At 40.9% G+C, this 25,573-nt stretch overlaps 1 protein-coding gene across 1 annotated transcript in view; it reads left to right on the top strand.

Moving 5' to 3' along the window:
- Window positions 1–7,022: 7,022 nt before the first annotated feature.
- Window positions 7,023–25,573, top strand: part of Grin2b (glutamate ionotropic receptor NMDA type subunit 2B) — a 413,750-nt gene continuing 395,199 nt past the window's right edge. The window contains exons 1-3 of the mRNA XM_015498186.2: window positions 7,023–7,118; window positions 7,490–7,721; window positions 8,685–9,110. The gene's annotated coding sequence lies outside the window, so the exon portion shown is untranslated. The remainder of the gene's footprint in view (window positions 7,119–7,489; window positions 7,722–8,684; window positions 9,111–25,573) is intronic.

Raw genomic sequence — 25,573 nt, 5'->3', positions numbered from 1 at the left:
ATAAGAATTGTAATATATCCCGCTGTAATTTATTTTTTAAAAAAATCAATAAAAAAGCCCAAACACACATACAGCCAAAAAATAGAGTTATATTTAATTTAAAAATATATTAAATTTATGGAAAAAATTGGAGAAGGGAATAAAGTGACAAGGAAGAAGAGAATTGGCTAAAGGAGAGATTTAAAATATGTCTCCATTTTGTTTTAACATTGGCATCATTATCTGGCTGCCTCTGATAATAAGATGCTTCAAAATGCCTTTAGATAGAGATGGAGTCTCATATCCATATTGTCTATAGCCAAAAAAAAAAAAAAGAAAGAAAGAAAGAAAAAAGAAAACAAATGGGTACATTTCTTAGGAAACTTGAGTAAACTAATGGTAAAAACCCCAGAAGAATGTGTCTTCCCTATAAAGTAGTTGTGAGATTAGAGTTTTTCCCCCAAAGTGGTATAATGATGAGAGAGAGAGAGAGAGAGAGAGAGAGAGAGAGAAGAAAAGGAAGTCCTATTCAGATAGATAAAATTAAGATGATAAGGGATTTCTTGAAAAAAGAAAGAACAGCTGGATCAAATACTGTGTCGTATCTTTGTTATGTTAGAAGGAGAAAAAGATGACTAACAGACAGTGCCAACCCTAACTGTGCTTAATAGTTGGTTATTTCCATTCAGGGTATGTTCCTGCAAATGCTTCCCTTTCTCTAGTAGAGAGAACACTTACTACCATATTGCATCTTGTATCTCCTCATTTACAGATGCAATCATTCTTTTCGCAGACACGTCTTATTTATTCTCCCGTCTTTCTCCTCTTATCTTTTCCCTCTTATATAATTTCCAGAAGAAAAGTATTCAAAGCATTTTTTTAAAGCTTTAAAAAATGCTTCCCTGAGTACACAATGTAAATATTTAGAAGTGTATTGTTTCAAAGTACACAACAAGCTCAATAAATTGCACAGGACAATGAATAGTTTTCTCATCATTGGAGGACAAGCAGGTCTTCAGACAAGGGGATGAAGATTGTTTAATTTTCCCTTTGAAAAAAGACTACCTGAGTTTAATAATTAATATCATTATAATAAGAACAAAATACAGATTTTTTTAAAAGAGTAATGATGGTACAGGCAGGATCTTAGTATGCTTGTGAGAGGTATTAAAATTGAATGCTCCGCCTGTGTTTCCTGTACACTCCAGGAATTGCAAGTAAAATAAGATAGACTTGATTTAGTAGAAGACATTAATATGCATGTTGTCAACTGAGCCTTTAACAAATTATTTTTCCAAAGATAAAAATCATCTGATTTTTTTTCTAGTGACAAGAGGCCTTGTTTATATTAGGTTATGGTCTAAGACAGACTGATAGAAGTTAATGTGCTTAAGATTCATAGGGCCTTACTCAGGGCCCCTTCTAAGTCCGTGAGAGAGGCCTTAACAATGCATCCAAATGTTTGAGTATGATTTGTTCAAGTAGTGTATTTTAATTGCAATCATTTACAATTGCTATCTCTTTTCACCTCAAATTTCCCTCTTAGATTGTCCCTTCACTAGGTGTCCTTGGGGTAGCAGTGAGTATTTTCGAGATGGAGATGAATTCAAAAGGAAGTTGAATTGGGAATACTTTAATATGGATTTAGTGACATAAATTTATAAGGCTTGCAGTCAGTTTCTTACACAGTGAAGTTATTGTTGCTGTTTTGAAGAAGGTTCCAGGTGTGACATGAAGTTGAGACACAAGACATATGCTGTATGGGTCATCCCCTTCTTCTTGTTGGAGAAAAAACTGACTTTCCCTTGCCTGAAGTTGTTGACCACTCTCATATTTTGTAATTTTTTTTTGTCTTTTGTATTTGTCTCACAAATGGAGTAAACAGACATGACAAGTTAGAATTTTCTTAAAAGAAGCTAAGTATAATTTTTTTTCCATTAGAAAACTGCTTAAGCCAAGTAATGTGAGACCCTCAACATTAAGTTTCTGAAAGTTTTCATAGGCTGGGAAAGGAAATCCAGTTGCAGAGATGAAGAGAAAATTTTAGTCAAAGAGTTCATAAAGCTTGATTTTTCTACTTCAACTGCAATTTGGAAAGACACTTTGGGACATTTTAATAAAACAAGTGAGAAATTACATACTGTTGCTTAGGACATATTCAAAGAGTTCTTTCTTTTATTATCTACATTTATTTATTCAATAACTGAGAGAAAATGAAGATGAAAATTAATATAATATGAAATAAAAGAGATAAAGATGAACACTGACATCAATAGAAATTAATCTGACATCAAGGAGCAAATTGCAACATTTTTTTCCAAATCATACCCAAACTTCTTAATTCTTTAAAAAGAAAAGAGAAATTTTGAATAGTAGTAATTAACAGACTCCTAAATTGTTTGATAATCCAATTAATGAAGAGGAGTGAATCATATGAATACATAGGAAAAAAGAGCTAAGTTTCTGACTGATTTGAGTTGAAATACTGACATTGATGAAGATAATGTCAAATTGATAATACATCAGAATCCAGTTAATGAGTGTCATCAATTCAAGGGATATTTAATGTTAGTCACCGTACAAAAAAATTTGAAGTACTTGTAATCTTACAGCTAATATATAAAAGAAATTTGATAAAGATTTCCCCATATTTGAAAACAATCCAAAAAATGTACATTACACTATTACCAATAAGTAAGACATTATTCTGAGTTATCTAAAATGAAAAATAATCATCAAACAACCAGGTTTAAGAATGGATGGGCTGTTGGTATATACGTGACTGCATGACCAATGTAATTCTGCAACCTGTACACTCAGAAAAATGAGAAATTATATCCCATCTGATTCAAATGTATGATATGTCAAGACTAATTAAAACAAATAAAAAAATTGTATATAAAAAAAGAAAACCATTGATTCATGGGTACTTTTGCAAATGGATAGCAGCAAGAATTTCTGTTATAATAATGCACAGTAAGATAATTATAAATAATGAAAGTGTACTGTATAGTTCTACAAGATTAAAAATGATTTTGAATGTTAAAGAAAAGAATGGATGGGATTTTGGGGGAGGGATTCTTTCTATTACCTTTATAGAAAATGATACTTTCCCTATCCCACTATGAATCAGCCTCCTTATATCAAAGAAAACATTCAGCATTTGTTTTTTTGGAATTGGCTAACTTCACTTAGCAATCTTCTCTAACTCCATCCATTTGCCTGTAAATGCTATGATTTTATTCTCTTTTATTGCTGAGTAATATTCCATTGTGTATACATGCCACATTTTTTTTTTACCCATTCATCTATTGAAGGGAATCTAGGTTGGTTCCACAGTTTAGCTATTGTGAATTGTGCTGCTATGAACATTGATGTGGCTGTGTCCCTGTAGTATGCTGTTTTTAAGTCCTTTGGGAATAGACCCAGGAGAGGGACAGCTGGGTCAAATGGTGGTTCCATTCCCAATTTTCCAAGAAATCTCCATATTGCTTTTCATATTGGCCGCACCAATTTGCAGTCCCACCAGCAGTGTATGAGTGTACCTTTCCCCCCACATCCTCACCAACACTTATTGTTGTTTGTATGCCTAATAGCTGCCATTCTGACTGGAGTGAGATGAAATCTTAGAGTGGTTTTGATTTGCATTTCTCTAATTGCTAGTGATGATGAACATTTTTTCATGTATTTGTTGATTGATTGTACGTCATCTTTTGAGAAGTGTCTCTTCATGTCCTTGGCCCATTTATTGATTGGGTTATTTGTTTTTTGGTGTTTAGCTGTTTGAGTTCTCTATATACGCTAGTGATTAGTACTCTATCTGATGTGTGAAGGGTAGACAAATGCTAGATAATGTAGAGGGGTTGGAGGGGAAGGGAGGGGGCATGGGTAATTAATGATGTGGAATGTGATGATCACTACTTTTCAAAGTACATGTATGAAGATACGAATTGGTGTGAATATACTATGTATACAACTAGACATATGAAAAATTGTGCTCTCTGTATATGATAAGAATTGTAATTCTGCTGCCATATATAAATTAAAAAATTTACATAAAAATAAAATTAAAATACGTACCAAATGTAAAAAAAAAAGAAATGATGCTTTCAATCATGTGAAGAGGTGTTCAAAGCTATGTAGTTAAAAAGAAAAATATATTACAAAAACTAATGAAAAAATTTAAAATAACAAGTATTACAGAAGCATTAGACAGTTAAGTAGTAAAAATTATTATTTAATAATTTGTTTTTCTAGCATTCATGAATAGTGAAGAATTTTTAATTGTGATTTATTTTCATTTTAAGTAAATATTCATGTCAAACCAAATTTTATCTTTTCTCTTAATGATTCACCCCTAATTGTATAAGCTTCAGATCCTACACTTTGCTAAAATCTGAAACATGTTACCAAATAAATATGCTTGGGGGTAGGGAGGGAAGGAATGGGCTTTATACCTGCTAATTGGGCTGGGGACAAGCGTTTGCATCTCCTAGGAGCCTCTCCTGGGGTCAAGTGAACTGGCAGAATCCCTCCACCTGTGTCATTAGCAGCCTTCCCTTCGGCAAGCGCTTTTACTCAATAAACAAATGAAATTTGAAATATAACCCAAAATTTTGTCTTGCTTTCTGTGCTGCCTGACTAGGAGTTAGGACATATATTACTTGTAATGTCAAGAAATGTTACTTCAAATTGCCTGAATCTAGGTGGTCCTTGAAATAGTTTAATTGAAAGGTTTGTGGTTCATGAGAAGTGCAAAAGTGAGTGACAGAGGGTTTGAGAAATAAAAAAAGTCTTGTTCCCACTGAATGAGCAATAGGCAAGGAACACTGTGGAGAAGGCATATCACTTTCTATTTCACAAGCAGCATGGTTCCTAGAATTAGCTCTTCCAGAGTCAGAAAAAGCTTGGGAAAGTAGTTTCAGTCATTAGAAAAACTTTAATATTGATTGAACCCCTCCCTTAAGGAACTAAGCCATTTATTGGGAAGAAAGGAAATATATAATAAGGATACAATTTTAAGTTGAACCTTATGGTCTTTTTATTATAGGTCAATAATGATTATTTCATGTGATTGTCAATTCTATGTGGTTGAATTATCAATAGTTTCATATCACTCAACATAGATAACTATGGCAGTATTACTTTTCCTTTTGGTGGGCCAGTTTTTCATTATTCAGGACCAAATGTCAATTTGGTATGGTTAGTACCTCTGATGCCTGGATAATACTTGGAAGAAGTATGACCCAGTCATGTGATAATTTATCAAAGTCTTCCATACATTTTCACATACAGTTAGTGAGAGTTGGAGGGTTATAATGAGGAGCCATTTCTCATTTTAAAACCTTGGAAATTGTTACAGAAATCAATTCAGGCTTGGTTGACTAAAAAAACAAACAAAAAAAACATCCTCATAGGTGTGAGACTTGAGCTAGAACCTGAAGGGAGGGTACATTAAATTAGGTTGAAGGAATATGAGGGTTCATTCCTCTCTCTACATTTGCAAAAATGAACTGAAGAGAATGGAATTGCTGGGTTCAGGTAGGAAGGAAAAGAAAATGGAAAAGAATGGTATACAGTTTCAGTGAAGGGGGTTGAGGGTAGGAAGGGGAAGGAAGGTAAGCTATGAGGTGAAAGAATAAAATACAGAAATGTAGATGCGGGCGGCTTGAGCGAACTCAGATCTTATCCTGAAGGTAATGGCCATTTATGGAAGACACAGAGAGTATTTTAGGAATATGTTCTGCATCCTATACTCCTCCTGCAATTGGTGTTCTAACAACTGAAAATCTGAACATAGAGAGGCTGGGACTGGCTGTTGTGTACGGAGAAGCACAGCCACTGTGGGGTAGCTATGCAGTTCCCCAAAGAAGTGGAAGATCAGCCCTGGTGATCTTAGAAAAATAGCAATACTGTTCCCGAGGAAGAATCATTTGCCTGTGAACATACTGTATTGATAATGCTTATGTGTTTCTGTGTGTGTGAGTGTGTGTGTATGTGTTTGTGTCTTAAACATCTTAGATTCTAAGAAAAAGCCTAGTAAAACTCCTAACAAGAATTTGTTCAGTTGCACTGAGTGCTGTCTGGTCTATAGGACAGCACACACATCTGATTTCTTCTTCATAGACCCAAGCTCCAAGTTACTAGGTATAACCATTTCACACAGCATTGCTTCCTGTGTGTTTGTAGGACTGCTTCTCAGGACTGTGGGTGAGAAGCCCATAGTATAACCCATATGAAAAGACTCCACCATTGTAATATTCTCCGTCTTTGAGAAGTCAATGAATGAGAGTAAAAACCATGCATATATGGCAAATTAATATTAAAAATAAATAATGCTACAGGTGATGAAAAGTGCAATTAAAATATAAAAAAGCTTAAGAGAGAGTAATGAATAGATGTTTGCCTTTTAGAGGGTGAGTTTGTAAATACTATAAAATCTAGTTTCATATGGGGAATATTCATTTGTCTCATCATTGTGTCTTCTCAAGACTTTTAAATAAGAGGATCCACTTTAACACAAAATTACAAACTCCTCAAATCTTCACTAGCAGCCAGAAAAACATACTTACAGTCTGTACTATACAGTTTAGCCTTTAGTTACATTTACCTTGCTTTGTTCTCTATCGTGTCAACAGTCAGCCTTTTGGGGCTTAAAATAGATCTTAAGCTTCTTGAAGGCAAGAACTCAGCCTTAAACTGAGTCCAGCACAAAATGCACTTGTGAAGCAAAGACTGATTTATGGACAGTAATGCAGGGGTCTTAATTTCAAATTGCAGCTCCGCCTTTGAGATGCTTTCCGCAACCCAGCGCGACTGCCCACCGGGGGCATTATCTAGCTCCCCCCACCCTAAGCAGCCCTCCCTCGTGCTGTTCCCCCCTGAGGCCAGGAGGAGGCGCCACAGACTCGGGTTAAGCCTTTTCCCCCCTTCCCACCCCACTTCCCCCAGCACATGACGTGGGAAGCTGCCTCCGCCAGAGTCTTAGCAATTGGAGTGAGGGGGTGAAGGAGTTTGGGGGTGGGGAGGGGTGGGGGGTGTGGAGAAAGAGGACACAAGCTCGCACACACACCCTGAGAGCAGAAACCTCTTCCCTAGCTTCCTGGGTTTCTCCTCCCACCAGAGCCCGTGTGTGAGAGGTAGGTAGGGGTGTGTGTGTGTGTGTGTGTGTGTGTGTGTGGCACGTTTCTGGGTGTGAGACCCAAATCCAGACCAGGCGACCTGTGCTGTCCCCGTGCTCCCCCCTCCCCCGCCTAGTCGCCGGTGATTAATACACATTTTTCTTATTCTCCCCCACCTCCCCCTCCTCCTCTTCCTCTCCCGCTGCCGTGCAGTTGACTTGCACAGCCTGCCCCCGCCCGCTTCCCCTCCCCCGGCTCCGATCATCACCAACTGGAATCTGGGCTCCTGCCTCTCCACCTCCCCCACCCTTTTTTTTTTTTTTTTTGAGAAAGGAAGGTCCCCCCCACCCCCTTTCAAAAACCACTTCCTTCGGCTTCTTCACCTCTAGGAAATCTCGGGGCTTCACTCTATCGAAAGTGCTCGTCAGGGTGATTCTTGATCGCCACTATCCAGAAGTGCTGGCGTCCAAATGCATTTCCTTTTGCTTTGCAAAGAAGAGTCGTGAACTTCAAAACCCCCGAGACGGATCATTAATCCTGCTTTGCAGGAAAGGAAAACCCTCAACCCCCCGCCACCGGCCACCCTCTTCGGAGACTGCAATGCCAAGGCACTCATAGCTGGTACGTAAATACTCGCTTTGGAGTCTCTCGACTCAATTTTGGGGTTTAGGGGTGCCAGGCAGATAAAGGGTTGAAGCAGTGGAACCGTTAACCAACCTGGTATTAGGTAAAGCTCTTAAATCCAGCAGAATCCGGCACTTGCTAATTTGGACGTGGCTTTTTAAAAGGATTTTTTGGGGGAGGAAGGGGTAGGGCTGGCCTTGGTCTTTCTGAGGGGGTTAATCCCCTCACCTAGCAGATAGGCTGGGCAGCGGTGCCCGGGGCCGGAGCCACGCGCCGCGACCATCCGTCCAATCGACACGTTGCAGGTGAAGCCCAGTGCGCTGCACATCAGCGCGGCGGCGGCGTGAGTGTGCGCGGGGGTGAGTGTGCGCGGGGGTGAGTGTGAGTGAACGTGGGGGCGCGTGCGCGTCGGGGGCGTGTGTGCGCGCGTGTCAGTGTGCCCCTTCCAAGAAATGCCCAGTGTGCACCCCGTGCACAATCAGACCCATTCAGCACAAGCCCGGGGTGGGAGGAGGCGCTGCTGCTAGAGACGATGGGGAGAGCGAGACAAACATGTCAGCAGCAATGCAGATGGGGCTGGGGGCCGCACTTGCTGGCGAGTTAAGTGGGGATTGTGTTTCTGCATGTTTGTGTGTTGCTGTATCTTGCCTCTGCTCCCTCCCTTCTTCCTTCCTTTCCACTTGCCTCCTTCACTCGCTCCCTCCCTCTCTCTTCCATTCAGGTTGGCTTTCCCACCTCTCATCCATGCCTGTCCCAGGAATGGTATAGCCAGACCTTTTCTGAATTATTTATAGACCGGTGCCAGCTGTTTTCAATTCCTCTCGTGTGCACTCTGTGGGAAATGCGGGGTTTCCTCCCCCTTTCCCATATAACGAATTGATATCTTTTTCGGAATGCATTTTTCTCACCCTCCGGGGGACTCTCAAATCAAACCCTGACCGCCTCTTTTTTCCCCCTTAGGAAGGGGACGCTTTGGGAATGACCATGCTCCACGGAGGAACGGAGCCGGCCCCCAGCTTCTCCACACAGATCCTCCTCCACTAAAGCTCCAAAAATCAAAAACCATAATTGCCAGAAGAATCCTTAAAAATATATTCCAGCCACTAACCTCACATGCAAACGGAATAATTACTCTGGATTCTGCATTGTGAGCTGCTCTCCGTACCCTGAAATACCTTTGAATTAAATCTTTTTCTTTGAATTTGCATCTCTTCAAGACACAAGATTAAAACAAAATTTACGCTAAATTGGATTTTAAATTATCTTCTGTTCATTATCCTTCGTCTTTCTTATGTGGATATGCAAGCAAGAAGAGGAGACTGGACATTCCCAACATGCTCACTCCCTTAATCTGTCCGTCTAGAGGTTTGGCTTCTACAAACCAAGGTAGGGCAAATTTTATTTTATTTTTTCCTCACCTGGGGTAGGGATTCCTTGCTTTATCTGTCTCTCAAGTGTATCTTTTTGGAAGAAAAGATAAGGAGATACCAAAATAATGCTGTTTGGGAAAAAAGGCTTATCACAAAGAGGGAAATCTCCCTTTCCTTCTCATCAAACAGGTTTTGGGTTTTGGGGGGCATTGGGGGGTGGATATATGTAGGCACAGAATATGTTGGAAGACATGCGATATGTATGTGTGTGTGTGTGTATATGTACACACACACACACACACACACAGGCAGCCGGGAGACCTGTGTGATTTTCTAGTTAAATCATTTTATTCATCCAGAGCTAAGCTATGATTTTTAATGGGAATCTAGAATTTTTTTTTTCCCCAAGCTGGCTTTACCCTCTTGCCATCTTCATGCCTTTCTCCCTATCTCCTGTCTCTACCTTTCTAGGCATCTCTTTCGGTACCTTTTAAAAATTAAAAATAATGACTGAGATTACTGTGATTGTTGCCCTGGAGTCCACTTGCTGTCTAAAGGTTGACACTGGGCCCAGAGATCCCGGGAGGCCTATTGCAGAGGGGCAGGTCTAGATGGGGAATCGGGCGGGTCTAAGAACACCTGGAATTGAAGGATGCTGCAGATTAAGAGGACTTAAATCTTGAGCATGGAAAGAAGGAATTCAATATTCTGAGCATGGAAAGAAGTCAATATTCTGCTTTTAATTTATATTTTTTGTGTGCTATTATTTTTGAGCTGTAAATTTCTCCTTCTGTCTACACATCTATTTATACCCACACATCCTCCAAGCAAACTGTTACTTCCACACTCTTGCAAAATGGCTATCTTGCAGAGTTCTAAAATGCTGTGCATGTGGAAGGGGTGCAGAATTCGACACGTGAGTCTTTGTGTTAAACAAAGAGATGTGCTGTTTGCATGTGTTAGTCTTGTGCCCTCAAAAAATAGAATTAATTTTCCCCCTTTGATCAATTTTTACAACATGTGAAATGTGGTTAGGCGATGTTTTAATGAACTTGAAAACAGAAATAGCAGGAGAAATGGAAAAGACTTAGCTAATGACTCTTCTGCTAGTCACTCAGGCAATCCAAGACAACTCCTGAGAAAATCAGATCATTCATGGGCTGGAGGGCCATCATGGTGAACAGGCTGCTCCTCTTGCTCCACTGACCATACATCCCCAAACCATGAAGGCATCTGAATGCAGTAATTAAAATGGGATAAAAGTCTTCAAAAATATGTAGCAGAATCATCAGCATCAATAGTCTTCCTAAAAGTATTCTTTCTTCCCACAAATCTTTTTTTTTCTGGCATTAAAAAAAAATAACAATCCTTTGAAACAATCCCAAAATACTAATGGGATGTGGGGGACAGTAGCAGAAGGTCCTGTTACTCAAGATGACCATAGATGATAGTTCTTTATTGTCCAGAAGGGATGGAAATAATCCAAATTTACTGTTCCTCTTCCTGAGGTTTCCAGGTTTTTCTTTTTCTTTTTTTTTTGAGCTTTTATTGCTGAAACGCTAATCTGTAACCATGGTGTAATCAGAGTGAGAGGGTGGGATCCCAATTTGAACCATGTTGTCACCATGTCTACAAATAGCTGAGGTTATCTGGTGTGTGCTCACCTTAGAGACACCTGAGCTGGTTCCCCATCTGCTTCTATTCCCTCAAGTGGGAGGATGAACTCTTAATTTTACTTCAAAATAGAACAGAGGTATGGGTGAGAAAGGCAGTTCCATGTGCAATGATTTCATACAAATGGACGGACAAAGAGGTGGTATCCATAGGGCAGGCACATGGTCCCTTTTGCATCCGTGGTGCATATGACAGCACTTTGCAGTGAGTAGGTCCTTCAGAATGTTCCTTGGTGATGAGGCCTTTTGACAGCCACCTCATTTGTCTTGAATGCTAATGGGATCAAGCCAAGTTGCAGGCTGTCCTTAGTTGGCCCAAAGACTAGGTGAAGGAGAGGAGGTTAAAAGGGGAGAGTGCTGAGAAAGATAAGGAAAAGGGGGTGAGAAAGGTGTAAAGAGAAAGGAAAGGTGATCCAACTGGAAAGGACTCCTTAGGATTCAAGGAGGAATTGCCACAGGTGGTCTGTATCTTTTTGACATCCAAAGCCTATTTGGAGACCCTGGTGTGGAGGCAGGTGTTACCTATCCTTGTGGACAGTGTCCATGAAACTATGACCCAATGGTGTTTTGGGCCATCGTAGGGCCATTCTTCTCTCTCCCTTTTCCCCTCACAGCACAAAGAGCTGACTGGGTTCTATTTTGTCTTCTCTCTTTCTGCCACCCCCTGACAGTGTGGGTAACATGGGAAAGCAGTGTGGCTGCTGGTGGGTGGAAGAGCAGATTTAATTTCAATCAAGGAGTCTCCATGATGTGCAATTAAGAAAAAAAATTAATAGGAAATAAAGACTTCCCAGGAAAACAGAGTAAAGAAGGTTAGAGTGGCGATTTCAAGGGAAGCAATTCCACATGGTGATCTTCTGTGTTTCAGGTGTGGTGGAGTATGTCAGATCTGTGAACAGAAGGATATTGGCACTGTAGAGACAGATGCTAAATGCAAGGAGAGAAGCAGGGTGTGCTACTGAATTGTCTAATTTTTCTCTCCCATTGGCTCTAGCTTTAGGAAACCTGTCTTGCTTTGCTGCTGGATATGTGTAGTTTTTGTCAGGGGTAATGCAGGCAGAGAGAATAAGGAAGGAGGAAAAATGTCAGGAAAAGAGGGGAAAGAGAAATATTCCTGTAGTCACTACTTTGTACATCAGGTGTACTATTTTAGGCTAATTGAGAAGAGCGACTTCTTCTGGAGGAGGGATGAAGAGCAGGAACCTTGCTTTTTTGTTCCTGCTTTACCTCCAGAAAAAGGGCTTCAGAACCTTGACTTTCTTCCTTGACCTTCACATGCATGCATCCAGCCTTGCATGGGGAGGGGCAGTGACCACCTGGAAGAGAGACCTGGGAACTGAAATTGGTTGGTAGAACTAGTGGTGTTTGACAAGGAGAAATAGGACTGAGCCGATCTAGCCTTGGGAACATCATTACCTTGTAAAATATTCTTTTAGTTCCTCCACAACTATGATGAACCCAGGGGACAGGATTTTTGTTTTCTGTTTTTTTTTTTTTTTTTTTCCTGTTCAAGAGTCAAATGAAGGTGACATATTCACTAGTATTAACAGGCTGCAAACACTTAGTTAAGGTTTATGGACTATGAAATAAAGGAGTCAGGCGAAAGCACAGATTGTCTGTGAGGAAACCGTAGCCCCAAACCAGCATATAGAAGCCAGAGAAGAGAAGGAAGCCAGGGTGGACTTCATTGTTGTACAGGTTGGAAAACTGTTGTCATGTATGGTGTTCCTCTGTCTTCAACAATGAAGACTGGAACTTGTAGAACTGCTCAGCTCTGGCATTTTGATGAGGTCAGGAGTGGATAAGCTAGAAAATTTAAGCTTTTCCTTTTCCTGAGTGTCATTCTATACCTTCCTTAAGAATTCTAGAAACTTCTTCTTTTGAATAAAGTATCTTTTTTTTTTCCTCTGTTACTGTACACATGATTGGATACTAGTGTAGTCTTTCTCTATAAATAAATATAGATCAAGAGAGTTACTGGTCTAATGAATTGTTCACATTTATTAAAGTGCATCTCCTCTTTGCAACCACAAGAAGAAGTCTCCAGGGAGAGTAGATTAGTGGTTGAATTGATATTATTTTCCAGAGGGAGGCTGAAGATGGAAGAACAGAATATAGTCAGTAGAGGGAGCACACATAACTCAGAGAAGGTGGGTTTTTGAGGTCCACTTGTGGCTGTTAATTGTCTGCCTGTGGCCATTACACAAAATCCATTGAGTGGATGAACTTTTGGGATTTTTTGAACCAGAGAGATGTGTTTAAGGACCAGTGGTTGTTTTCTTGATGTTCTCCCATTACTTGATTTTCTTCTTTTTGCTCCACCCCTGAGGTTGGCGGAGAAGGGACATACTGCATGTGTTGTCCCCTTGTCAGAATTCTTCACGACTGCCCCAAACAGTGGGATTGCTTTGCCTTTCCTGTTTTCTCAGCATGTATTCATGTTTTTTCATTATTTTTCTCCTAATTTTGTTCATATGTATCCCAAAGAAGTTTGTGAGCTTCTCAACGGTGGGAGAGATGTTTTATCATCTTATAATTATTTCTTCCTAGTGTAGTGATGGCACATAATAGGTACTCAGAAAATACGAAGTGAATGAACAGAGAAAGTGCAGTATTCATTAGCCAGTGATGCTGTTCATCATTTGTTCTGGTGGCTATAGGAAGTATTGAAGTTATACTGTTAGACGTGATTGAGAATATGGAGCTCTGTGAACTTTAGAAGGCATCTGCTCTGACTTCCGCTTACTAGATGAAGAAGCTTAGATCCAGGGGCAGTAGGTGATTTGTCTAAGATTGTGTAGTCCTGAGTACTGGTGCTTTGTGTAACATACCATCAGTTAGAATGAGATGTGGAGGTGGTTATCTGTGGATTTCAAATGTCTACATCAGTGCATCTCAAACTTTGTTGCATATAAGAGTCACCTGGGGATCTTGTTAAAATGCACATTCTGATTCACTAGCTCTGGGGTGGGATGTCACATTCTGCATTTCTAACAAGCTCCCAGGTGATACTAGAGTTGCTGTACCATGCATCACCATCTACACCATCTCTGCACTTAATTATATGTCATGGTTAACATTGGCAGTGTCGCATATGTTGTACTTTTGGGACTCCCAACACCTCTGCTTTGTTCTTATATAAAAAAATAAAATCAAAAAGGAACCTATGTATTTAAGCTTACCCATCTCCTCTCTTTTTTATTCTTCCACTTTATATATCTTTGGCCTCTTCTCTTTTCACCATCTCTGCTCTTATTCTGGCCTTTCTCATAGATGACTCTTTTCCTTCTATTTTTCTTTTTATGTTCTCCTGCTTCTTAGTTCACCTCTTTATTAATGCCTTAGTTTTTTTCTGTCTTCTTCTTTAAGCTTAATATATGTTTATGTTTTGCTCTACTCAGTGATTCAATAAATATTTGTTAAGAACCAATATTTGTCATTGTGTTATGAAAAAGAATTAGCTCCGTTCTGTGCCTCCCTTGTAGCTGAGGAGCTGGGAAGGAGACGCGCAAGGAGTCGGTGGTATATTTAGGCAAGATCTACAAAGAAGAGGCCGGGGAGACTTGAGGAGGGCCTCATGGAAGGGGTTGACATTTAAATTATATCTTGAAGAACAGGAGTTTTGTAGGAGAGGAGAGGTAGGTCTTTTGGGGAGGACTAAGAGCATATGGAGAGGAAGGTAGGTGTAGAAGGGCAAGTTTCCTTCTCTTCCTGGCTTTCCTAACTCAGGAAAAAGGGCAACATGGGAAAGTGCGGTTTCTTTGATGAAAAAAAATTCAGATTCCAAGTGATAAAGACAGAGAATAAAGTCAGGGTCTTCTTAAATGGAGAGGGAAGAGGCTCTAATTTCTGCTTTGTAATTCTATAGTTAATGAATCCTAGTTCTATTTATTAGACTCGTCTCTAGAATGAGCAAATGATATAGTTTTCAGTTTAGACCACTGGATTGCAGCTAACTTTATTGATGGCCATTACAAAGAAAGGGACAGCTGTTAGTTGATTTGTGTCCAAGGAAAGAGCTGGATCTTAGCCCAGGCCAAGCCACTTGGAATGAAGGACCAGCCTAGCCGCGTGTGTTTCTAGAGTCATGAGGTAAAGAGTTGCTGTGCCATTCAGCCACTAGCTGCTTTCTGTTAATGGCAAAGAGGAGTGATGGATGAAGAGGGGCCCGGTGATTCCCAAGGCATTCTAAAGACGCTTTTTGCTTGCCTTACTAGAGTGGCCTGACATTTTACAAGTTTTTGCTTTATGGGGATGCCCAGGTGTAGAAATAATGGGAAATGCCCTAGGTCACTGCTTGATTAAATTGTAGTGTTGGTGCCTAAAGGGAAGATGGATTTGAATGAATGTTTCCCTAAATTTTGTTTGCATTTTTTTCTTGCTTTCCTTCCTTATACCTTTTTTTTTCCCTCCAGTTTCGCCATTTCTCTGTACGTTGTGGCTTGTATTCATGTCATTAGCAAAGGGAATCTAAAATCAATCTGGAGACTTTTTAGATGTCCATTGTATACAAAGAGAGTATCCTGGTTCTGAAGATCTGAGGGTGAGTAAATGCCCACCACTGGCTCACTGAAGGGACATGCATTTCAAGGGACGTGTTTGAGACACAGAGCAGCCTAGGCATAGCAAGAAGGCTGTGCCTGGGAGAGAGGAGAGGAGGAGGGGCCAGGCTAGACCTGTGGAAAGACAGAGAGAGATTATGGCCCTCCTCCTTTTTGGAGTCCAGTATTTTAGGGAAGGGGAAAGCCTGTAGTAGAGAGTTTCTTAGATGAGGCCAATTTCAGATTTTGATTAGTTAACGCTCTGACCTATTCACCCAGCTCAGGAAAGACACACTATGATATAGCTACACCATCCCCCATCTCTGTGCTCATTGCTTTATTAGGATTGTGAATTTTTTTTTTCAGAAAGAAGAATGTTATCATTAACTTGTATGTAGACCCTCTTGGCACTTCAATAAGTTAAAATTTCTAAGAAAACCAAATCTTGTTTCATTTTGAGAGGGGGAACTTAAAAATAACAATGACTGTTTAAAAGCACTCCATTGTTCAGAGAGAGAAGAGGGTCTTGAAGACACCTGAAGCTTCAGTGATGCCTTTAATTCTCCTTCCCACAGCTAACTGTACTCTGAGAAAATGGCCAGAAACCCAGAAGCAATCCTTCCACCTGTAGGGCCATGGTCTGGTCACATAGATACCACAGTAGGACCATTAAAGATCAGTGTATTTTCTGTGTGTATCTTAATACACACACCCCACATGCACTCCCACACTTTAGACTTGTGTGTATATGAGTGTTTGTGCAGTGACTTACCTACCAAAACCAGTAGCCAAAATAACCTTAAATGCATTAAATGTATTGGTGCAATTTAGGTACAATAATGCATGAGATACGTGAATGTGTGTGTGTGTGTGTGCACATGTGTGTGTGATAGGATAATAAGCATTAATGCTGACAGTCAACCTTGGTTATTATTTTGTCCCCCAATCCCTACCACAAATGCCATTTTAAGACTGTCAAAATAGTCCTGACATTAACCATGTGGTGTAAAGCCACATTCCATGTCCATCGAATCTTATTTTAATGCTTTTCTTCCACTGCCCTGCCCCACCAGTCACCTTGGGATACATGTCCTGTAAGTCAGCCAGTGCTAGGCATTCACTCTTCAGAGCCCAGGGCATTCCTTTTGTAAGTAATGGGTATTTTTAAATATTAAAAAAAAAATTTTTTTTTAGGTTATCCAGCAGCTGTTTATCTGACAGTGGAAAAGGTAGAGGTCTTGGGAGTCAGAAGCTTGTATTTGCTTGTGGTGCTTACTCTGTGACCACATGCAAATCATTGATTCTAGATCTCAATCTTCCCATTTCTGTGACAGTCTAAAGCAGTGCTCCTTAATCTCAGTTCAATAACAGAATGGTCCGCAGAGCTTAAATACAAACAAATTCAAAAAACTAAGCCACAAAACCAATGATACCCATGCTTAAGCTCCACCCCAAACAGCTAAATTAAAGTCACTCAGTGAAAGATCCAAGCAGCGGTCATTTTAAAAAGTCCCCTAAGGGATTCTAATGCACAACCATATTTGAGAACCTCTGGGCAAGATGATTGACAAGGGACCTGTTAGCTCTAAACATTATCTGATCCTAGCATTTTGGCATATACAATGAGGCCCTATCATAGTTATACTGTTATATGATGAGGAGGGGAATCCCTGGGCCAGAGGTCAGACGCATTGTTGGGGAGATGAGGGGATTTAACCTACAGAGTGCACCAAGGTGGATAGAACCCTTGGTTGAATTAAGAGCAGAGCTGTGTTCACCCTGCTCCTGAGCTCTCCCAGCACCGACACAGGCCTGCTATTGAAGGTTGGGAAGCATAGGGAGAATGCTTTCCTTGACACCCTTGAAACAGGTGTGGCTGTGAAATAGGGCTGGTGGCCCTCAGTTCTGCAAACATCCCTGTTCCACTTAGTCCTTATTGAGGGTGCCCCATTTCTTATTTCGGAGAGAAAGCCTCATTTCACTCCTTTGTAACACTAAATGTAGGAAAACTATTAATAACTGGGGCTGGATAAGCAGACTCTGATTGACTAGTGAGGGGGGTGAATGGTGCAATTATCCTGGTGCTGGTTGGAATTCGCTAGCCCTGTTACCCTCCCTCAGTGCCTGAAGTGGAATATTAAAGACACGTGGAGGAGGAAGAGGGTAGGAGGCATTAAGATGCCGTTCTTCTCTGACTGTGACTTTAATCACTGATTATCAGGCTGCTGGGGTTAACAGTCTTCTCACATCCGTCCTTTTTTACTTTCTCCCTTCCCCTTTTTAAAATAAATGTGGACCTAAATGTAGAGAGACAAGAAAGAACCCAGATTTATGCATCTGTGTTATTTGAAAAAGACAAACGGTTGTTCTCTCTGGACATCTGCTAATAGGCACTGGAGTTGAGAGAGAAGGGGTGTGAGTGTGACTTGGACTCTCAGTGGTGTTTGGTGGGCACTGAATATTTAGGCAAAAATCAAGAAGTGTATTCATTGATCTGAATTTCCAAATAGCTTCTGGGCGGCCCTGTGCAGGCAGAATGTCTAGATCATGGAGACACTGCAGCCTTTACCCTCAGATTTGTTTCTATATAGATAAGGTCTGCGGTCAGTTCTGTGGAGCCAGAATGGGTATCTTCAGGGTTTGTGGCTCTCCCTCATGTCACCTTGTAGAGACTCCAGGATTGTTTCTGAGCTTCAGGGAGAATGGAGACAATTTCAATCATTTTATTTTGTTTATGTCTGTATCTTGATTTTTTTCCCTTTAGTTCACATAAGAAGAAGGACTGCAGAAAAATTCTACCCTGGCCAAAGATAGGTGCTTAGACTTGGAAGATCTTTCCTGGTTAGGAGAATTTGACCTTTTCCTGGATTCTTGAAGTGAGAAATTCTGTATGGGTTTTCTTAGAGTCCGTAAGAGAGAAATCACTTCTGTTTTTTGATTGATTTGCCATTTTTTCCATGAGGACAAGGTTTGTGCTTTATGTGACATTTTTCTCTGCATATGGTTAGTATTCAGAGAATGCTGATCTTCCATAAAGATGGGATATAAATGAATGTGCATTGAAGATAAAGTTGATATGCTTATACCATTTATGTTCCCATTTCCTTGCCATCTAAGCACCTGGGTGAGATTTGCTAGAGCTGAATTGATGGAAGTATCTTTAGAACCAGCTTTAGTCTGATAGAATGAAAATATACCCTTATTAGTGCCTCATTTCTTTGTCTGGGCTTCATTCTACATTGTATTCAATACGACATTTCTTCAAAAATGTGGCCTTTGTCAGTAATTGTGCAGTTCCCCTTCCCTTCAAATTCCATGTAAATTAATTGTTTCTCAAGATCCATGTCAAGGCAGTCTCCACCATGATGTCTTGCTTGGTCTTCTCAACTAGAAATCAGCTCTTCCAAGTTGTTTATTCACATACTCCTTTTCTGTTCCCTTTCTTTGTAGTACTTTTCATATGCTGACTCTGGGGAAAAATACTATAAGAGCTTTCTTTCTTTCTTTTCTTTTTTTAATCCCCCAAATGCCTTCTCTTTACTTGGGCTTTCTGGAATAAATGGGATCATGGTTATTCACTTTCTCAATGTCTTTTTTCCTGTACCTATTTATGAAATGCTTTGATTTCATGAAGTCAAGGTTGGCACTGGAACTCATGAATGATAGTTTAGTAACCATAGCAAGGAGTTTGTTTTATTGATGCAAATGCATTTGTGCCTCTGAGATAGAAATTAGGGGGAAAGGAGTGAAAGTTTCCTGGATACAGTTTTTGTAGGGCTTTTTTTTTTTTTTTTTGGTGTTACTGGGTATTGAATCCAAGGGTACTTTACCACTAAGCTACATCCCTTAGCCCTTATTTTTTATTTTGAGACAGGGTCTTGCTAACTTGTTTATGGACTTGCTAAATTGCTGAGGCTGGCCTGGAATTTGCATCCTTCTACCTCAATCTCCTGAGTCACTGGGATTATAGGTGCCAACACACCTGGCTTTGTAGGTTATTTTAAAGATAAATGGTGGACTGAAACTGCTAAGAATTATTGCTGTGAGTCCAAATGTAATAGTTAACTACAAGTAGTTGCTTTGCTTTTGCTTGGAACAACTTTTTGTTCAAGTGTGGTATGAGTTGTCAGTAGACCGTCATGCTTAGCCCATTATATTGTGGGCTATGTTAACATGTGTAATCTCATTTAATCCTCACAACAAGACTGACATTATTATTTCTGTTTCTCAAATGAAAAGAGTGAGGATTAGAGAGCTCAAGGTACACAAGTATAAGCAGCAAATCAGACTTCCAAATTACGTCTTCCACTTCTAGCCCTGGCTCTTCAAATCAGAGAGCTGCCTCCACCAATAAGGCGTAAGGGTTTATGTTGTATATATTCTCTCTCTAGTGGTGCTGGGGGTCAAATCCAGGGCTTCTTACCTAGTAGGAAAGTGCACTACCTCTGAGCAGCATCCCAGCCCTGAGGTTTGTATCGTAGGTAGAGGAACTCATCAGGAGTATGGACTTTGAAGATTCAGCTAAAGTGACTTTCTTCTAGATTCCTTTGTGTTTTGCTCTTGGCAAAAGGCAAAGTTGTTTTAAAATGGAAAGGTGGGTCCCTATAAAACAACCAGTTTCTGGACATTAATTTAATTTGATGAGAATGAAAGGTAAGAAATTGATGGCTCTGGTAACCAGCATCTCCTTTATTTTACACATGGCTAAGGTTTGGGTGCCATTCTCTTAACCAACTCCTTCCATTCTGTAAATACACTTCACATCTGAACTTGGAAGAGTACAGTTCCTCTGTGAGGGAATCACTGTGCTCCTCACTGCTCATTTTAATCTCGGGCATTTTGAAAGTTATCTGTTTTCTTGTATCTATTTCTCTCTCAAACCCTTTGGTAAACTACTACTTTGAGTATACTGGTAAGAGCAAGAGGGTGGCAGTCAGGAATCCTGTTTATTCTTGTATTACATTCATAGGAATCACCATTATTGTTAAAGGAACAACAATAACGGAGAAATGGGAGCTAGAAAAACTTAAGAACCCCAAAGGACACAAGGGAGCTAGCTTTGTTTCAAATATCTGTTTCAACTTTTGACTTGAAGGAAAGTTTACTATAAAATAAATTTATGTTTTAAAAGCTAAATCCTCTACATTTTAATTTTCCTATTAAGAAGGAGGATATCGGGCTAGAGTTGTAGCTCAGTGGCATAGCGCTTGCCGAGCATGTGTAGGGCACTGGGTTTCATTCTCAGCACTGAATATAGATAAACAAATTAAAAAATCAAGGTCTTTGGACAACTAAAAAAATATTTTTAAATCTTAAAAAGAAAAAAAAGAAGGAGGGTATCCATTTGTGCTACATAGAATTCTGGTTTCTCAGCATTACCACATGTATGTTTTTAAACTACTTTTCAGTTATTTTTGAAGCAAAGTGATACTGATGAAGGGGCACCGGCCTATAGCCAAGAGACCAGGTCCCACCTCAGTCCTACACCAACTGGCTGTGTGATTCCAGCAAGTTGTACAGCCTTGCAGAATGTGCCTCTTCTTTTCTAAAGTTTCATCTTTAGGGCTGACAATTGTGTTGCTGATCAAATGAGAAAATGTAAAAAAAATCCCCTCAAACTGTAAATTTAATATATACACATATAATATTATTCATAGCTGCATTCTGCTCCAGGTTTTTGGTGTATTCTGGGACCTTCAGTGCAGTACATTGGCTCCCAGTGGACAAGAGGAAGGACGAGTTTAATGGGGAAGGCAGGCAGCATGGTGAAGTAACCCGTGTTCTGAAGGCAGAGTGGCACCTAGGCATTATGACCTGTGGTCTTTAATCTTTGTTCTGCGTCTCCTTCCCAGGTTCTCTTTCACAGTATTTATCTAGAAAACTAGATAAATGCTTGTCAGAAAGGAGAGCAAGACTAATCTTTCTAGCTTTATGTATGGAACTATTTTTCCAGGCTTATCTTTTATCTGTACATGATCCAAGCAGTAGAGATGGAGATGGTGACAGAAGCCGAGGAAAAGGAAAATGTGAAAGGCAGTCATGCCCCCAGGCCTCCCGCTCTGTCTGCAGTGCCTTCCCACCTCACCTGTTGTGGTTCACGACTAATCTGCCTTTACCTCCAGCTCAGGGACCCTCTGGGGTCTTCCTGGTCCTCACAGGCTGGAATCGCTACCCTCTTCCTGCTCCACAGCCCCCACACAGATGTGGATGCACTGTGGTTGTGTCTCCAATCCAGTTTACGTGGTTTCTCAAGGACAGAAACAGCGTACACCCTGTGTGTGCCTAACTGAGTGCTGGTGCACTGCAGACATTTAATAAATGGCTGCTACTGTGTTGTGAGCACTTATAGGCCTAGTGCTCAGTGCTGTGTGCATCACCTAATTAGCCCTCCAAACCACCCTAGGAGATATGGAAAATTATTACCTGCATTTTACAGATCAGGATACCCCAAACATAAAGCAGTTTAAAACCCACTTAGTGCAAGTGGCCGAGGCAGAATTGGAGCCCAGTCTGGCTGGCACTCACACTCTTAAGCTCTTTGCTCTAAAGCTTTGTAGTAAAGGTTTATGGGTGACCTACAGACAGAGAATTAGTAGGAACATATTGCATGTTTGGTTCTATATAATGAGGATAGTGGAGAATGAGAAGAGGGTACACAGTAGAATTTTAAGGACTTCATTCTCCTGGTGTGTTCATTAGCCACGGGATACATCAAGAACAGTCTTCCAGAAATGCTCGGGAATGTCATTGATGTGATTACTTCTGCGTTGTGCAGAGGGCAACTCAGGTTGTGTTCCTTGCACTTGTATTCCTTAGCTGCCTGCTGTTACCTTTGGGGTTCTTAAGTTTTTCTAGCTTCCACTTCTCCATTCTGTCTTACTACCATGTAACATGGTGGCAGCTGTGGAAAACAGAAGTTGAGAGTAAGATCTCAGGGGTCAGACTGCCAGGATGAATGCTCTGGCCCCTATTAGTTTATTGGGAAAAGGTCTTCATTTCCATGATCCCAGATTCCTTATTTATAAAACAGGGTACTGATAGGTCTGGCTTCTTTGAGTTCCTGTGAGTATGAATTGAGTTATTTTATTTGACCAGTCCTTGTCACAGAGTAAGCATTCCATAAGTGTTCATTACTGTGGCTGCCCCTGCTCCCCACCCTGTAGCTACTCTCACCCAAGCCAGTCCGAGTGGTGGAGGGGTGAGCCTGTGTGAGCCATGTGTGGAACCTGCAGCTGGTACTAAATGAGGGGCTTCCAGTTCTACACTGACATTGCCTCCTTTAAGAGTCTCATCAGGTCATACCTGGCAAAAGAAAATATGGCCACAAGGTTCATGGTTTTAGAATATTTGTAGAGAACATGTTCTTAGAACGACAACAACAAAAATGCAGGAGATACCTACAAAGAGGAATCAATTAACGAAAGATTCAAAGCTTGAAGTGAGCCTTGGACAAAGTCACCATGAACTGAAAGAACATAGATAAAATGAAGAGCTTTAAGGAAAACTGGAAGCAAATAAAATCTGAGAAGACGCAAAGACATCTAGAAGCACATTGAGTGCAATGAAAACAGACACTTATTTTTCTGAAGTGCTTTAGAGTTTATCAAGAGCTTTCTCATATATATATATATATATATATGTATTTTCCCCATACATTATTTAATCTCCCCAAGGATCTATCAGGTGGAATTTGGGGTGTGAATTATTATCCTCATAAAATTGATGAGAAAATTGAGGTACAAAGTGCTCTAATAATGGTCTAATTCAAAATTAGACAGTCAAGGAAAAGAAAGATCTAGAATTCAAGCCCAGCCTCTCTGGACCTAGGGCCTGGGCTTTTTTTTTTTTCTCTGCCTGTGCCTTGAGCTACATGAGGACAGCAGCTTGCTGCCTTGGAGGCAAGATTGTGTGTGGAGGATGCCTGCTCAGGTCAGCAAAGAGCTTACTTGCAAAGGAAAAGCCAGGTCAGTGGGCAGGTGCACGTGCTCAGAAACAGTAAATATTGTGAACCTGAAAAGGCATGTAACAGACACAGGATTTTAGGAGCAAGGGGGTTATTAGTATTTTACCTCTCTCTATTTTTCTTTACTTTCCCAAATTTCTACCATAAAGTATAGTTTTTATATTCAGAAAATATGATTAGGAAATAAAAACTTTACATCAGGAACCAGATAAAGGTAAAGCAGTAGAAGCCATCTCCACAAGGGCAACAGATATAATACTCTTTAATTTCTTAGAAATAAAACCAGGAACTAGTCACTAACATACAGTCTCCTTGTGTGTGTGCATGTGTGTGATTTTATGTGTGTGTGTGTGTGTGAGAGAGAGAGAGAGAGAGAGAGAGAGAGAGAGAGAGAGCGAGCACTGGATTCTAGCATGAGTTAGGGAACATAAAAGCAACTTGAAATTAGAGAGGATTTTAGAATATTGATTGCAAAGAATATAATCAACAACCTCCGGTCTTAATGATGGATTCAAAATATCTTTAACAAAGAGGTGGTCACTGCAGTGCTAGAGGCTGCCATTTCAATTGTGGAGGACTAGAAAGATATCTGAGGGCCAGTTTATAATTTTTTCTAAAGAAAGAGATGATGGTTGGAAATTCCAAACTCCTGAGCATAAATGGTAAGTTGAAAAAACATCAAACCAAATAGTTACTGACATCTTGAAAAGACCCAAGCATAATAACCATCAAAATGGCTTTTTGAAGAACACGTTCTGTCAGACCTGTGGTTCTGTGAGAAGGATAGGCTTGGCAGGCTGCAGGAAACTGATCTATGTAATTAAGGAAAAAGAAGGACAGTTTTAGATTTGGCTTTCCCTGATCTACCTTAAACAGGGAGAATGGGGTGGGTTAAATAGATAGTACTCAAAATGGTGCGAATGGCTGCCGGCTAGCACGGTGCCCTAGACCTGCCATTGGACTCACTGGGGGAGCTTGCACCCAGTCTCCAGTAACCACTCAACACCCATGGGAACAGTGAAGTACTGTGCCTGCTTCTCGCATTGGAGCAGAAGAAGGCTGAGTCCTGAGAGGGGAGGCTGCTCTGCCAGGTCAGCCGTGCAGCTGTAGTGCATGGGAAGAGCCCTGTTGGCAAACCTGTGTGGGCCATTCTGCCACCCTTTACCTTATCCCCCATTTTATCTTTGCCAACCTGCTGGCTTCTCCCTTTACCTCTGAGCCACATAGCTACTTGATCGACAATTTCTAAAATGTATGCTTTTGGTTCTCTTACAAGAAAAATCCACTTTTACACAGATACCTACACCCCCGCCCCCAAATTCCACATTAAACTGTTAGAGGGCTTAGAATCCTTGAAACCCATCCATAGATACCAGAGTAAGAAGTCTGGCTGTAGACCACATGTCCAGACCACACCCTGGCAGGTGCTCCTCTAGTTAGTTACCTGTCTCCAGAAGGTGGGCATCTTGGGGGACAGTCTTCTTTGCAGTCCATACTCCTATGTTCTTCCATGGATCATTTCTAGAATGTCCATGAAGGTCGGAAGCCAAGTACTGGGGCCTTCTTGTTGTGGGATCAGGCTTATTGCCTTTCCCCCAAGAGCTGACAGACCTGAAGCTGAGACTGGGACAAAGGCGTGGGGAAGTAGGAGTCTTTGAGGTGGTATAACCAAGTGCTGTGGGAGCGCTGGCATCTGGCCCAGAACCTGTAGCCAGCAGGACCACACGGGGAGGGGGCTGCAAGCACTTTGGGAGAGATGAATGTATTCGGATAATGCGGGAATGAAGGATTATTAGTGTTATTTATTCTCTCTACTGTGTCAGCTGCCTGGCTGTGCACCCTAATAGACTTCAGGACTCTTCTCTGAGCCCTGCGAACAAATTCTAGTCACAGCTGGAGATTCATTCTCCTTGGGGAGGCCAAGGTGAGAATTCTTAAGATTTTGATAGGTGCTTTCTCCCCTCCTCCAAAAGCTGATGTTAAGTGGAGATCACCTTTGTGGATTCCCTCCTCACAGTAGGAGATGTGTCTCTGTGTTCTCTTGGGGACAGGCAGTGCCTTTCTGGGACAGCTCAGTCCCAGCAACCTCAGGACTTCCAGGCTGCCTCCCTGGGGTTTGAGTAGTTGGATTCTGGAAGCAAAAGCTGCAGCCCTAGTACCACTCCCAGAGAGGCAGCCCTTGAGAACCAGAGCAGATCTTTGACGTCAAAGGGACTTGAGTTTGGAATCCTGGATTTGCCACTTGCCACAGAGTAACGTTGGGTAAGGCACTTTCTTTTTTGGCCTTTGGCTTTTCTGTGTC

Source organism: Marmota marmota, unplaced genomic scaffold, assembly GCF_001458135.2.
Source record: "Marmota marmota marmota unplaced genomic scaffold, marMar, whole genome shotgun sequence".
Taxonomy (NCBI): Eukaryota; Metazoa; Chordata; class Mammalia; order Rodentia; family Sciuridae; genus Marmota; species Marmota marmota.
The sequence above is the reverse complement of the archived record's forward strand: the minus strand, read 5'-3'. Positions and strand labels throughout refer to the sequence as shown.